Here is a 17,166-nt window from a genome sequence, read left to right as displayed (position 1 = left end):
GAAAACTATAGGCTAATATCACTGATGAACAGATGCAAAACATGTCAACACAATACTAGCAAACTGAATTCAACAACACATTGAAAAGATCATTCACTATGATCAAGTAGGATTCATCCCAGAGATGCAAGGAAGATTTAACATATGCAAATCAATAAGCATGATGCATCACATTAACAGAACTAAGAACAAACACCATATGATCATTTCAATGGATTCTGAAAATGCATTTGATAATATGTAATATACCTTTATGACAGAAACCTTATACAAACTGGGTATAGAAGAAAATGTCTCAAAGTAACAAAGGCCATTTATGACAAACCCACAGCAAACATCATATTGAACAAGGACAAATTGAAAGTCTTTCCCCTAAGATCTGGAACAAATATATCCCCTATTACTGTTTGTATTCAACACAGTACTAGAAGTCCTGGACAGATCAATTAGGCAAGGGAAATTAATATAAGGGACATCCAAATTGGAAAGAAAAAGGTCAAATTAGTTTTGTTCACAGATGACATGATCTTATATTTAGAAGCTCAACCAAAAAACAGAACTCACTTAATAAATCAATTCAGTAAAGTCACTAGGTACAAAATCAACATACAAAAATCAGTAGAATGTATATATGCCAACAGCAAACAATCTCTAAAATAATTCAAGAAAGTAATCCCATTTATAATATCTACAAAGAACATAAAATACCTAGGAATCAATTTAATCAAAGAATTGAAAGGTCTATACAAGAAAAACTATGAAATACTGATGAATGAAATTGAAGAGAACACACGAAAAATATAATACATGGTCATTGATTGGAAGAATCAATATTGTTAAAATGGCAATACTACACAAAGCGATTTAAGATTCAACAAAATATCTATCAAACACCATTCTTCACAAAAATAGAAAAACAACAATTACAAAATTTATATGGGAACCACACCCACCCACACACACACAAACCCAAATAGACAAAGCAATCCTAAGCAAAAAGAATAAAGCTGGAAGCATTACATTATCTGATCTCAAAATATACCAGAAAGCTATAATAATCAAAACAGCATGGTCTGGCATGAAAACAGACACATAGATTAATGGAACAGAGCACCCAGAAACAAATTCATGGATTTATAGTCCACACACTTTTGATAAAGGAACCAAGAATATACAACAGGGAAAGAACAGTCACATGAAGAAAAATGAATTTAGACCCCTATCCATTACCATATAAAAATTCAAATCAAAATGATTTAAATAATTAAATCTAAGACCTGAAATTACTGAAAGAAAATATTGGGAAAATGTTCCAGGATATTCGTCTGGGAAAATATTTTTAAAGTAAGTCCTCAAAAGCAAAGACACAAAATGAAGCTAGATAAATGGATTTTATCAAGCTAAAAGGCTTCTGTACAGCAAAGGAAATAATCAACAAAGTGAAGACACAACCCAGAGAAGGGAAGAAAATGTTCACAAAATATTCGTCTGATAAGGTATTAATAATCAGAATGTAAAACTCAACTCAATAGCAAAAAAAAAAAAAATCTAGTCAAAAGTAGGCAAAAGATTGAAATAGACATTTCTCAAATGAAGACATACAAATGGCCAACAGGTACATAAAAAAATGCTCAAAATCACTAATCATCAGAGAAATGTAAATTAAAACCAGAATGAGACATCATCTCTCCCCAATTAAAAGGGCATTCCTATGTTTATTGTAGCACTATTCATGATAGTCAAGAAATTAATATTGCAGCCAAGAATTTATGTAAAAAATAAACTCTCCCTAATTGCTAATTGACTTCTCAAAAGTTAAAAATGTTGGGGGATGGTGGAATAGGGTGGGGAAAACATCAGGAAAAATACCTAATGCATGGCAAGCCTAATACCTAGGTGATGGGTTGACAGATGCAGCAAACCACCATGGCATGCCTTTATCTTTGTAACAAACCTGTACATCCTACACATGTACCCTGGAAATTAAAATTTAAAAATAAAATAAAAAAAGAAAATATGCTAGAGAACAAGTTTAAAGATTTTTTAAAAAGAAAATACAAATATTTCCTCTATGGGGAACAAATAATTTCATAAAAATTTTGAAAACCTAATAATTACACAATTATTTTAAAGTAGGATTTGACAAATGATTGCTTCAACTTAATATTTTATTTACATGTATATAAATTTTGGCTGTGTGAAAATAATAATGAATTTTTCAAATCCAGTTCATTGTTCATCTCATTAATTAGCGAGAAAATACTCTGTACAGTATCTTTTTTCATTTTCTTTTGAGACAGAGTCTTGCTTTGCCACCAGGATGGAGTGCAATGGTGTGATCTCAGGTCACTGCAACCTCTTCCTCCTGGATTGAAGCAATTTTCCTGCCTCAGCCTCCTGAGTAGCTGGGATTACAGGCAAGTGCCACCACGCCCAGTGAATTTTTGTATTTTTAGTAGAGATGGGGTTTCACCATGCTGGCCAGGACGGTCTCAATCTCTTGACCTCATGATTTTCCCTCCTTGACCTCCCAAAGCGCTGGAATTACAGGCATGAGCCACTGCGCTAGGCAGTATCTTAATATAAATTACATATTGTCACATAAAACTATTGTTACATATGTATTCTTACATATGAACTTATATATGTAAGTTCAAGGACTTTTCATTTCTTAAAAAGAGGTGGATATATTTTAAGAAACACAAAAGGTACACAAAATAAAAAGTTGTTTCATTCATAAAGGTCTACTTAGAAAATCATGGATGTGTTGTGACTTCATTCAAATCAGGCTCATGAAGTAACATGAGACATAAAACAATTTTTTAAAGATAAGAGAAAAATCTGAAAAGCCTTTCAGAATTTCTCAACTAAACAACATATACCAAATGATGTGACAAATTGAAATAATTAAATTTTCCTTATACATTTATTTGGAATGTACATGAATGAGATGAAACACTTCCAATAGTCTGTGGGCTGAATTTTCTCACATTTGTATTTCACATCTTTTATGCAGGACTCCACATGAAGCAAAGTGCTTTCTTGTGGTTAAGCAATATAGTGGTTTTCAAATACATATCTCATCAAGATTCAATCTTCAAAGGGAAAACCAAATTGGGTAATGTCTTGAATAGAAGAGCTCCCAACATATATATATATATGTACACATATATATAGTATATATGTATTGATTACTTGTGAGTCATGAGCAATATGCCAAGCAGCAATACAGTTCTTGTACAGCTGTGCCATATGTGTGGCCGAAATACAAAATCCATAACAGAAGCTGCTGCAAATCAGGTACCTGAATATACACACAGAAGACATTTTTACTAGACTGCTATCTTTGACCTTGTTAGGATATAGAAACTAAAAGCCAGGCCTGGCATTGACATATGGACCAAGATATGCAAAGGACTAAGACAGTATCTCTCTTTTACTGTATGGAAAACTGTTTAGATAAGTAGACTGCCTCTAAGAGTAGTGAGAGTTTGCTTTATCTTAGCCTGTGTTCTGAAATCCTAGAGTTTAAGTCATCTGAGGGTCCAGAAATGACTCCAGGTGGTACAGAAACAGGGGACAAACTCTCTTAAATCCTTTCCTCTTTCAATAAGAGAAATTCCAGTTTTCACTGTCTTTTCTATTTTTGGTTTCTCTAAAGATATTCTTTGAGGAAAGGCTTCAAAAGTTGTTTTTTTTTTTTATTTTCTTTGAGAGGACTTGTTTAAACAGTATAATATCATGAAATCAATCACGGATATTAAAATGTGAAGAGCTAACATTTTCTAACTTCTTTACCTTTCTCATAGCTAGGACTATAAATTCTTTAGAGAGACAAATTAATGAGATTGAATGGTAGAGTGATTCCTGATATCCTATACTGTATTTTTTAAATGTTTCTAATTTTGTATAAAAGAATTAACATTTCTTAATTTATAGGGCTTTTTTTTCCTTGAAAGATGAAAATTATTTTCAGAATATATAAATAAACCTAGGTCACTCAATATTTGTTACTTTGCTAAAAAATAAGCAAAGGAATCTTGTCAGTTTTTACTCCATGAAATCTTTCTAGCTCTCCTTTGTCAATTACAGTTTTTCATTTGCCTACTGATATGGTTTGGCTCTGTGTCCCCACCAATATCTTATGCTGAATTGTAATCCCCAGTGTTGGGGGAGGGACCAGGTGGGAGATGATGGAATCATGGGGCCAGATTTTCCCCTTGCTGCTCTCGTGGTAGAGTGAGCTCTCATGAGATCTGGTTGCTTGAAAGTGTGTAACACCTCTCTGTTTGCTCATTCTCTCTCCTGCCCAGCCATGATAAGATGTCCTTGCTTTCCCTTCACCTTCCACCACGATTGTAAGTTTCCTGAGGCCTCTCAGCCATGCTTCCTGTACAGCCCGAGAAACTGTGAGTCAATTAAAATTCTTTTCTTCATAAATTACCCAGTCCTAGGAAGTTTCCTATGGCAGTGTGAGAATGGACTAAGAAGCCTAACTTGATTTCTTTCTTCCTAAATGAGTATGTCTGGCAACCTGTGGCCAAGTACCACAAAAATATAAGCCAGAAAAATATTTGGTCCTGAAAATAGTGACTAAAAAACAGATTTGTAAATATGAAGTATAAAAGTTTTAAGGAGTATAAAGAGTCACAACGTCTTATCCATTATCCATTTCATTCATTAGGCAAAGCTACACTCAGAGTTTGATATTTTTAAATATTTATTAAAGATGTACAACATACTGTTTTGGTATACATGTATATAGTGAAAAGATTACTACAGTTAAACAAATTAACCTATCAATCACCTTCCATAATTACCTGTGTGTGTAAGTTGTAAGAGCACTTAAAATATACTCTCTCAGCAACTTTTCAGTATACAATATTAACTCTAGTGCTCATGTTGTATATATGAATATGTGTAGTGCTCTAGACATATTCATGCTAACAACTGCAAATTTGTACCCACTTCTCATTTTCTTCCCCTCCCTATCCCTAGTTAGCTACATTTCCACTGTTTGTTTTTACGTATTTGATTTGTTTTTAGGTTGTACGAATATGTGAGATCACACAGTATTTATTTCTTTGTGTCTGGCTGATTTCACCTAGTGTTTATCCATCAACTGATGCTTAGATGATTTCCATATCTTGCACTACTGTGAATAGTGCTGCAATAAATATGGAAGCAGAGATCTCTTTATGTGGTGTTATTTTATTTACTTTGGGTATAGAGGGACTTCTGGGTCATATGGAAGTTCTACTTTTAATATTTTGAGGAACGTGTATACTATTTTCCATAATGGCTGTACCAATTTACATTTCTACCAAAGTGTACAAGGGTTCCCTTTTCTCCACATCTTCTTAAGCACCTGTGTTCTTTCTTCTTTGATAATAGCTATCCAAACATGTGAGGTGATAGCTCATTATGGTTTATGATTGCATTTTCCTGATGATTAGTGATTTTGAGCACTTTATCAGATATCTGTTAGACATTTTCATATCTTCTTTAGAAAAATGCCTATTTAGATCACTTGCCCATTTTAAAAATCAGATTTTGTTTTTGCTATTGGGTTGCATGAGTTCCTTATATATTTTGGATATTAATCTCTCATCAGACCATATCTTACACATTATCTTATACCATACACAAAAATCAACCCAAAAAGGATAAAAAATCTAAATGTAAGACCTGAAATCATAAAACGCTTAGAACAAAACACAAGGGAAAAGTTCTTGATATTCTTAGCACAACAACTAGAAAGCCCAGCAAAAGAAATAATCAACAAGGTAAAAGAAATCTACAGACTGAAAGAAAATATTTGCAAATCATAGTTTGATATGGGAGAAAGTAGGAACCTAGAAGGAGAATTTTAGATGATATCCATTTGTCTTAAGTGTAGATGCAAGAGGGGTTTTAGAAGAGGCATAATACAACCCTAGAAGGAAATGCCAAGTAAATGAGATGTCTTTTGTAATCACTGTAATTCCACCTCTCCAGTACCTAAGTAGCTGCTCTTCAAACACAATTTTCTGCTAAAGTGTTTCTGGTGTGATAAAACTATTACTATTAAGATGAAAAAAGAGGAGATTGTGAGACCTTTCCAAAAAGAAAGTATGTGTTGTATGCATAAACATGTGTAAGGAAAAGAAACAGAAAAAAATCTATTATGTACCTACACTATGCCGGACACTTCTCAACTCAGTTATCTGACCTTCACAATAGTTCTATAAAACATGTCATTATCTTATTTTTACAGATTAATACGGCAAATCTCAGAGAAGTATCTTGTCCACTATCAAACAGCTCATAAGAAGCCAAACATGGGTTTGAGCCCAGAACTTGCTGAATAGAAGACTCATGTTTTACATGAACTCCCAGTGCCAATCAAATATAAAACTCAACTAAAACCAAGACTAATTCTAATAATATGTAATTCAGGAACTGTTGGTAGCTGGTTTGGTGTTGGCTTGGATTCAACGCGTTTCTTGGATTTTGTGACCATTGGTAAACTTATCTTCCAAAGAAAAATAAATGAAGATTTTATTTATTTTCTATCCTTTTGATTATGTTCCTAAAAATGGCTGTCATTTGATTGAATAATTTTCCCTCATTTTGATGTCACTCTAATCATTTTACATATATATAATGATTATATAAATACATGTATTAATTTTATACATTATATATAGATATATAAAATCAGACATATTTTATCATTATATGTATATACTCATTTTAATCATTATATGTATGTGTACATATGATAAAATTATGCATATGATTATTTGTATATGTACATATGTACATATGATTGTCTTTATAATCATTATATGTACATAATCATTATATGTACATTATCCTTATATCAGTAAAATCATTGTATGTACATATATACATATACACATAATCATGTACGTGTGTATGTATATATATGTACACACACATATTTTTCATTTCCCTGGCCCACAAACCATATCATTTTGAGGGGAATATGTGTTCACAGTAGAATTAGAAGTGGTATACACTCCCTAGAAACCACCTACCAAAATTATGAAGTCTCAGGACAGAGAAAAGTTAAAATATATTGTACATTTTGTTGCTTTTTTCTTCAGTTAAACATATACATGATTGGAAGGTAAAAAAATAGGAGAATAAAAAGGTTTAGGCTTCCACCAAGACATGACTGTTTAAAGCTTAGAAGTTTTCTCTCTGGTGCAAAATTGAGCTGACATACTTTCATTAAATATAATAATTTCTTTAAGTTAAAAAAAGAAAAAGTCTTATGCAGTTCCAAATTGCTTTCCTGAGTGTTTTCATCTTGAAAACAGCAGGTGAATATGAACAAGTTGAAACCTATTTTTATTTTCTAGTAAATCCCAAATGCCTTAGTTTTGCAAGATAACAGCATCCCGAAAACATGCTGATGTTGGCAGTAAAGAGAACCCTGAGAGACAGGAGGCTGAGTGAAAGAACACAGCAATGAGTTTTTACCAGAAAATTTAAAGGTAATCAATGTAAATATTAAAACTTTAAGGTTCATCTCTTCTTAATTCCAAAATTTGAAATAAAAATACATACTAAATTAACCTGAATTTCTTTTTTAGCCTAGATCGAAATGTATTTCAGACTAAAATGAGTTGAAGTGATATAAAAAGCACCAGATATATGCAGTGCAATTAATAAATAAAATTTAACCATCCAAATATGTATTTTATAAATGTATATATAATTATATGAGTATACATATACATAAATTTACCTATGTATGTAAATTTAAAGCAGTCATGATTATTATGAAAATGGAAATAATCCAACACCATTACCTCTATAAAGTTGAAAATCTAAAATCTAGATTCATGCCATTTTTGTTACGAATGCGTTTCTTGGATTTTGTGACCATTGGTAAACTTATCTTCCAAAGAAAAATAAATGAAGATTTTATATATTTTCTATCCTTTTGATTATGTTCCTAAAAATGGCTGTCATTTGATTGAATACTTTTCCCTCATTTTGATGTTTGCTTGTTTGACTATTTAGGTACAAAAACTTTCTTGTAATTATAATATAAATAATAGATTTTTAGAATGAACTTAATCTCCCATTGGGCTGTTGAATGAATGATTGATATTGCTGGTTTTTGCACTATATGTAACTTGAAGCTCTGACATTTTATATACTTGCTATATTATGAATAATTTTTCTATTAAAACAACATCCTACTCTTAGATGGCAGAGGAAGAGTATATTTTATGTATGTTTGAATACATAGCAGTGGATGAAAGGAAGCTTCATCTTTTGACAAAGATGCCAATGACAGTAAAAATGAAATTTCCCTGTGGAAGAGCTATACAAGCTTTTAGAAATGGATATATCTTTAATAAGAGAAAAATGGTTACAGTAAGTAAAACTATAAACACACATAAGGGTCATGATTATCAAATTCTATACCAAAGAGCAGACACAGCCTAGAGATATTTCAAGTAACACAATGGAACATCTTTTCTTCAACCTGCATTCGGGGCATATTTGGGCAAGGTTACAGAGAAACATGGGGACCTAATTCAGCTTGTAGCTGATGTTTCAGAAGTTGAAGTCCCAGCTTTGTTGATAGATGACTTGAGGATGCTGCTTACTTTTCATGTAGTAGATAGGGATGAGTTAGAACCCTAGTGGATTGACCTTAGAAGCCAGGGAAGTCTAAGAGCTTACAATGCTTTTCTAAACAGTTTCTATTGTATTATAATCTTATCTTTGTTAAAAAGAAATGGATCTCCTTTTCTATGCTTCCCTGCTACATATTCAAAAATATGCTAAAGATATACTATCTCTGCCTTCAATGACTAATCAATTAATGTTGATGAAAAGATTATTCACAGCATATCAATGGGAAAACCTTTCAACGTATGAAGCTACCTATGAAGGAAAAATTGGCAGTATCTGTCATTCATTCAATACTTCAATAGAAAATTAGGTTCGCTCCAAAATCTATCATTTAGGCTGTAACTTTAAGAAAATTTCTGGGAGATGTTACAAAGGAAATTTCTTGCACCTAAATAATTGCACAAGCAATAATTCCATGGGAATATATTGAGACCAAAAAAAGGTACATATTTGCTTTCTGGATTTATGCTTCTTGGGCCTTTGGGACACTCTGGTTGATATTTGCAAACGGTTGTGAATATTCACTTATAGAACTCAGATTCAGTTCAGTGCAGTTAACAACCATACCTGAATGTCAGAAATGAGGTTATTGTGACGCACTGGTGAATTAAACAGAGTTTGAATCCCATATAGCTTACAGGCTAGTGTGAAAACAGGATAATAAAGTTATAATTTGAGAAAAGTACTTGAATTTTCTTAAATAAGTATACACTGTCAAAATGCTAACAGAAATGTGCACTCCTATGAGGCCTACTCCATCTGGGGAATATAAAAATGCATCCCTGAGGTTTTGTCATTTATGATGAGACCAGAAAGAAGGCTCATAGTAATGATTTGTATGTTAGAAGATGGGGCCACAGTCATAGCTGGGATTTCCCAGTAATAATGTTCAGAGCGAGGATGAAAAGGGCTAATCACATAGTCCTTGACTAATCTCACCATTGTATGTAGGAAAGAAAGTGAGTGTAGAAAATATATGCCTTATAATGTAGAAGGAACAACGAGAGGTATAAAGAAAACCAGGGGTAGAATTAAGAAAAGGAAGAAAGGAGTTAATAAAAGCAGGGGGATAACGAAATTTGACCAAAATAAAAACTGAAGAGAGGCCATTGGTTTTTACAAGAGGATGAACGATATCTTAACAAGAATGAACAAGAAAGTGTTAAGAGAGGAGTGCTAAAGCTAGATAGTACTAGGTTAAAGAGATGAGAAATATGAGACATTAAGTACAGCTGTTCTTTCTACAAAACTGATTCTGGTGATGATGATGATGATGATGATGGTAATAAGTAGTAGATGAAGAAAAAGGAAGAGAAGACAGAATCTTATTATATTCCTTAACATAAATCGAATTTTAAAAGTAATTTATATGTATTAACTTATTTAATCCCTGCAGATGTAGTTTGTTTACACATGAGGGCACTAAGCAATTTGTCCAAAGGTTATAAAGCTAGTACATCAAGGACTAGGAACTTGATCCAGGTGGTCTAAATCTAAACTCTATGTCCTGTATCTTTATGCTGGTAAAGAAGGAAAGGTAAAGAATACTAGCTTACTGAATACTTACTATCCTGAGCACTTTATACATAGTATCTCAGCTAAAATTAAAAGAATCCAGTGTAGAAGTTAAAATTGATATATCCACATTAGAGATGAGGAAACCAAAGCTTATGAAGTTAAATAACTTTCCAAAACTTAGGATAAGTTAAATAACTATAAAAGTCACATCCAGGTCTGCCTAACGGATTATTTCTTTCATATTTACTATAACATTTATTTGGTTTCTATCTGTTTCTGGACTTTAGATTCAAAAGAGTGAGTTAATCCTATTACTCTTTTAAACACATTACTATTATCTGTTTATCAATGTACTTAGTTATTAACAATGTTTTAGGTAGAGTTGCATAGATTACATAAGGTAAACTGCATGTTATGGAAGTTGATGTACAGATTATTTTGTCACCCAAGTAATAAGCAGAGTATCTGATCATTTGTTTCTCAATCCTCACCCTCCTTCCACCCTCTACCTTCATGTAGGCTCTAGTGTTTATTGTTCCCTTATTTGTGTCCATTTGTACTCAGTGTTTAGACTCCACTTATAAGTGAGAACATGCGGTGTTTGGTTTTCTGTTCCTGTGCTAGTTTGCTTAGGATAATAACCTTCAGCTCTGCTGTGCTGAAAAGGACTTAGTATTCCATGATGTATATATACTGTGTTCTCTTTATCCAGTCTACCACTGGTGTGGATAAAGCCCTGAACCAGACACATTTGCAGCCAAATTCTACAAAACATATAAAGAAGAGCTGGTACTATGCCTACTGAAAGTATTACCAAAAAATTGAGGAGCTGGGACTCCTCCCAAACTAATTCTATAAAGCCAGTGTCATCCTGATACCAACACCTGGGAGACACAACACACACATACACACACACACGCACACACACACACACACAATCTTCAGGCCAATATCTTTGATGAACATAGATGCAAAAATATTCAATGAAACACTAACAAAGCAAATCTGGCAGGACATCAAAAATTAATCAACCATGATTAAGTAGACTTTATCCCTGGCATGCAATGTTAGTTTAACATACACAAATCAATAAATGTGATTCACCACATAAACAGAACTAAACAAAGACCATGTGATCATCTCTACAGCTGCAGAAAAGGCTTTCAATAGAATACAACATTTCTTCCTGTTAAAAAACCCTCAATAAATTAGGCATTGAAGGAATACACTTCAAAATAATAAGAGCCCATCTATGAAAAACCCACAGCTAATATCATGCTGAATGGGGCAAAAGCTGGAAGCATTCACCTTGAAAACCAGAACAAGACAAAGATACCTACTTTCGTCACTTATACCTAGGACTGAAAGTCCTAGCCAGAGCAATCAGGCAAGAGAAGGAAATAAAGGTATTCAAGTAGGAAGAGAGGAAGTCAAAGTATCCCTGTTTGCAGATGATATGATTCTATACCTAGAAAACCCTGTAGTATCTGCTCAAAGGCTCCTAGATCTGATAAACAAATTCAGCAAAGTTTCAGGATACAGAATCAATGTATAAAAATCACTAGCATTCCAGTACACCAACAGTGCCCAAGCTGAGAGTCAAATCAAGCACACAATCCCATTCACAATAGCCACAAAAAGAATAAAATACCTAGGAATATAGCTAACCAAGGAGGCAAAAGACCTGGGCAATGAGAATTATAAAACACTACTCAAATAAATCAGAGATGATACAATCAAGCAGAAAAACAGTTCATGTTCATAGACAAGAAAAATCAATCTTGTTAAAATGGCCATTCTGCCCAAGACAATTTACAGATTTAATGCTATTCCTATCAAACTACTAATGACATTCTCCAAAGAATTAGAAGGAAAAATTGCCTTACATTTCAAATGGAATTTAAAAAGATACCAAATAGCCCAAGCAATCCAAAGCAAAAAGAACAAACCTGAAGGCATGGCAGTACCCGAATTCAAACTGTACTACAAAGCTACAGCAACCTAAGCAGCATGTTACTGGTACAAAAACGAAGACACAGAACAATGGAACAGAAGAGAGAGCCCCAAAATAAGGCCAAATACTTACAACAATCTGATCTTCCACAAAATTGACAAAAACAAGCAATGGGGAAAGGACTCCATATTCAATAAGTGGTGCTGGGATAACTGGCTAGCCATATGCAGAAGACTGAAAATGAACCCCTTCATTTCACTATAAATCAATGCCTTATCTTACATTTTTCATAGACAATTAGCTTTAAAGAACAAAGTAAATGCCGTCTGGGAATTTAGAGTTAGTTTCCCCTACTTACTATGTTTTATAACAAATTTATAAGGAAGGAGGAAAACTTTCTAAGATTTTATTATCCAGTTTGAAAATATGGACTGGGAATAACCTGATGGGTGTATGCTCAGAAATTTGTTACATACTCATTCATTATACTCATTCCATCATTTACACTGGATTACATTTGCACGCTAGATAATATGGTAACCATTACACATCTGTAGTCGTTTTGCAGCTTCCAAGAATGATTGATATGTAATGATACTAGAAGACGTAATGTCCCTTCTGAGTCATAAAATGTATTTGTACAGCAGTTCACAATTAAAGACAAGGAAATCAAAGCTTAGGAAAGTTAAATAGCAAGCACTGAGCTAAATGAAACGAACACTATGGGACAGTGTGCATCTGTGTGTGCTCAAATATGAGAAATTCTTGAGCTTGTTAATCTGCCAAAGACAAGGTAGAAAGAGTTTGAATACACAACTATTCATGTGAAACCTCTTTTGATTCTCATAACTAACATTTTGAAATCAATGCTTATATTACTTATTTATGCTGTGGGCCTCGAGTAGTTTAATAAATATTTTAACTTAACATACTCTAAACTGAACTCCTGAACTTTCTCCCCAAATTGGCCATCCCAGTTAATGGGAACATGATGCTTCAAGGAGGAATGAACAAAAATAAAATATCAAACTCAACCAAACAAATACAAAGAAACAAAACAGAATAATAACAACACTTAAATCCATGTTTGACATGTCTATTCTTACATCTCCATCTGTTAGGAAATGATATTGACTCTCTATTCAAATTAAACTCAAAATACACAAAGAATCCTGTCACTTCCTAACATCTCCATGCTACTTTGGTTCAAGAACCATTTTCTTTCTCTCTCTCTTTCTCTCAATTATTGCAATATGCTTCTAACTGGTTTCCTTGCTTCTCTACTCTTGTCTCTGAATGTCTATTTTTGATACAGCAGTGGCCCCTTTAAAACAAAATTCAGATCATGACCTGTTCCTGCTCAAAGTCTTCCATGACAGCTTTTTATTCTATCTTGAAGAAAAAGCAGAAATCCTTACAATGGCCTGCAGGGTCCTGTATTACTGGCACTTGTAACCGCCATAATTTTATATTGCATTTCTCTGCCCTTGTCACTTCAGTATGAAAACACTGTCATCTTGCACATCTTCATTCACATCTCAAGGTTTTCGAATTCACTGTTTCCTCTGTCTGGCAGGATCCTTCCACAGGAATTGTTGTTCACCTTCAAGTATTTTCTCAAATGTTTCCCTTTCCTTGAAGATTATATTGACCACTCTTCTTAAAATTGTGAAGACATGCATCTCAGCACCAGTGCCTTAAACCCTGCTATTTTTTCCCCTCACAGGTTTTCTTTTGACAAACCTACATATAATATTTGTAAAAGCAAAAATTGCAGTAAAGTTAAACAGGTAAAAATGACTTCATTTAAGGCTATTGCAATAATGGAGAGATACCAAAAGCACAGGCTGAAGTCAATTTTCCTGAAACAGAGGACTGGAGAGTTTTTAAGAGCTGGAGTGAGAGGAATCAAAGGTCCTCTGTGTTTGCTAATTGACATTACTGTAAGAAAAAGTAAATCTTTAAAATTTTTCATGATATAAGGTAGTATTACAACTTGGACCGAGGTGCCCACTTAAGTCAGCCTCTACCCTCTCAAAGAGAGAAGGAGCTAGAGGCACTGTATTTCTTGACAATTACATTTCATAGTTTAAAAAAATTACATTTCAAAAAATGATAGCCCTAGGTTGTAAAAATGGCAAAAGGCTATGAGAATATTTATATTTAAAAGGAGCAGATAAAGAATTTGCAATTACAAGTTTTCTACAGTGTATGCTTTAAGACAAAGGAGTGGAGGGACCTCAGTGGTTAGGTCATCTAGATTCTGTAAGGACCTGGGAGAAAGGGCATTTGGGGTCCTCGTTACAAGAATAAGCCTGTCCAAAGTTTAGTTAGGTTGAGGAGAATGGTAAAGCTATCTTGGTTATTTTATGCTGTCTGTTACCGCTCACCCTCAAACATGAAGCAGGGTATTTTTGTCTGTTTTGTTCACTGCTGTAAAGAAATAATGTGGTCACAAAACGGTATTAAGTTAAAAGACTAATATTGGAAAAGATAAACTTTAATTACTTTATAATCATTGAAGAGTAGACATGTGTAAATACTAAATACTTGTAGACTTTTTTTTTTTTTTTTTTTTTTTGAGATGGAGTCTTGTACTGTCACCTGGAGTGGAGTGCAGTGGCGCGATCTCGACTCACTGCAGCCTCTGTCTTCTGGGTTCAAGCAATTCTCCTGCCTCAGCCTCTCAAGTAGCTGGGATTATAGGCGCCTGCCACCATGCCCAACTAATTTTTGTATTTTTTAGTAAAGATGGGGTTTCACTATGTTGGCAAGGCTGGTATCAAACTCCTGACTTTGTGACCTGCCTGTCTTGGCGTCCCAAAGTGCTGGGATTACAGGTGTGAGCCACTGCCCCTGTCCGTAGACATGTTTTATTTAATATGTCTTTCAATCTATTTGTCCATCTGGTTCTCTAACCTTCATTTATTCCCTATCATACTGGAAAGTCAAATTGAGTTTAAAAGATGTGTAATTCTTCTTTTAATATAATATCATTTCGTTTATTCCTTATACTTTTTTTTTAAACTGCTGATCATCAGAGCACACTGATACAGTGATGGAAGTGCTTTTCTATGTGCCAGCAGATTTTATTTGTGCAACTAATTTAAACAAATTTAGTCATTGCAGTCTTAATCTACCACTGGGCCATATTTATGAGCTGTGAAGAATATAATGATAAGACAAAGCAGGCAGTTGTGAAGTTAATACATAAAATCTGACTTAAGATTGTCTTTAGGAAAAGGCAGATATAAATATTATGGAAAAAATACATATTCCCTCAGATGTAAAATTTGCTGATGAAGAAAGACATATTTAAATAATATAAACTGTGCTAAATTCGAAGCATTCTTATTACCAGGAGATAAAGCATCATATGGCCCAGCTATTTTGGATTTTCTATTGCCATCTTGAAACTTACCACAGTATGTAGTTATTAATAAAAAATAAGGAAATTCTATAATTTATTAGATAAAGTATTGTTTTATTTGTTAGATTTATGAGTTTTAAGGGTTTATTACAAATATTTGTATTTTGGAAAGCCCAATAGTCCTATGATGATTTGAGCTTAGAATATGTGTAAACCACTCATGTTAACAACAATGTACAATTTTGTATATATTTTAGAGATTAAACACAATAGGAAAACTTCATGTATATTATTTCTGAAACAAAGGATGGTATTAAACCAGAAAAGAGTTTCTTGGTGAAAGTTCCTGGTATTTTACAAAAAAATAAAAATTTAAAAAAAAAAAAAAAGAGGTACCAAAGGGTTAAGGAGATTGTGCAAGGTCACATAATTAGTTAATTGGGAGAGAGTCTAGTGTAAAGGTTTCTAGTCTGCTGCTGGGTAGTCACTGCATAGTCCTCTTGGTAAATGCTGTAGTGCAGTACTCATGTGGCTTAAGAAAGCTTATGCCAGTGCTGAATTCTCATTTATTTTGTGCTCCATATCAGTTTTAAAACCTCTCTTCTGGTCCTCAAAGGAAGGGCATACTTTGTTAAAGGAAATTAATATTACCATCATCATCCAACGTTATCTTCATGAAACAAAGCCACCCCCGTTATCCAAATCCTCAGATGCTTATATTCGGAATAGTCACATTCTAATTATCAGCAAATGGTTAACCTTACAGATTCCTTTTTAATTGCTCAATTCTTAATTGATGAGCTATAAATACTCAAAAGAGCTTTTAAATGAGACCTATACTTATTTATCCTTGAGAAAAGGATTATCACACAATTTGACATGCTCTGAAATATTCATCATTAAAGCAGCCTCTTTGCTATTAAAAACAAAAAGAAGTGGAGGCTTCGATTCTATAGTCTAGCTACAGAAACGAATTTCAAATGCATTTCAAAATGCTTTATTTTAACTCTTCTTCATTCTCTGAAACTCTCTAGAGGAAATTTGTATGAGTTATGAAAAAACAGTGTTAAAATCACCAAATTGATCTGAAGTTCAATAGCCAATAAGTCCTTCCCCTGATGTCCTCTGATTGCGCAAGTCACATTTTTTTAAAGGATAGACATATGGAATCCCTGAGTAATCTATATTTTTTTCCATAAAAATTATTTTAGAAGTGATTTTCACTCTGAATTTTGAGAAACAAAATGATATCTAATAGGCGGTAAGAAGACATATGAAACAAATTAAATAAAAGTATCGGAACTGAATGCATTTTTTATTAGATATATAAATCTTCTGTTCTTTTATTAAGTCCTGAAAAGATTTATTAAATTTTCCTTGATTTGAGAAATACTTTAGAATTGTAATAAAAAAGATAGATGGGTTTTAATCCAGTTTTCATAATGATACAATGGGTTGATTGCAGCATTTTGATGTGGGGAATATAGAGATATTATAAAAGAAGATTTATTTTTAAATTACAATTTTTGAAAATTATAAGAGCTTTTGTAGGACATTAAATTGTCATTAACCACTGGTTTCCTCTTTAATATTTGTCTATTGAATGATCAATTTTTAATTCAGATAAATTATCAAGAACACTTTAAAAAATCAAAAACTATAA

Source organism: Sapajus apella, unplaced genomic scaffold, assembly GCF_009761245.1.
Source record: "Sapajus apella isolate SASKATOON/1434 unplaced genomic scaffold, GSC_monkey_1.0 scaffold55, whole genome shotgun sequence".
NCBI lineage: Eukaryota > Metazoa > Chordata > Mammalia > Primates > Cebidae > Sapajus > Sapajus apella.
This window is presented reverse-complemented; position numbering follows the sequence as displayed.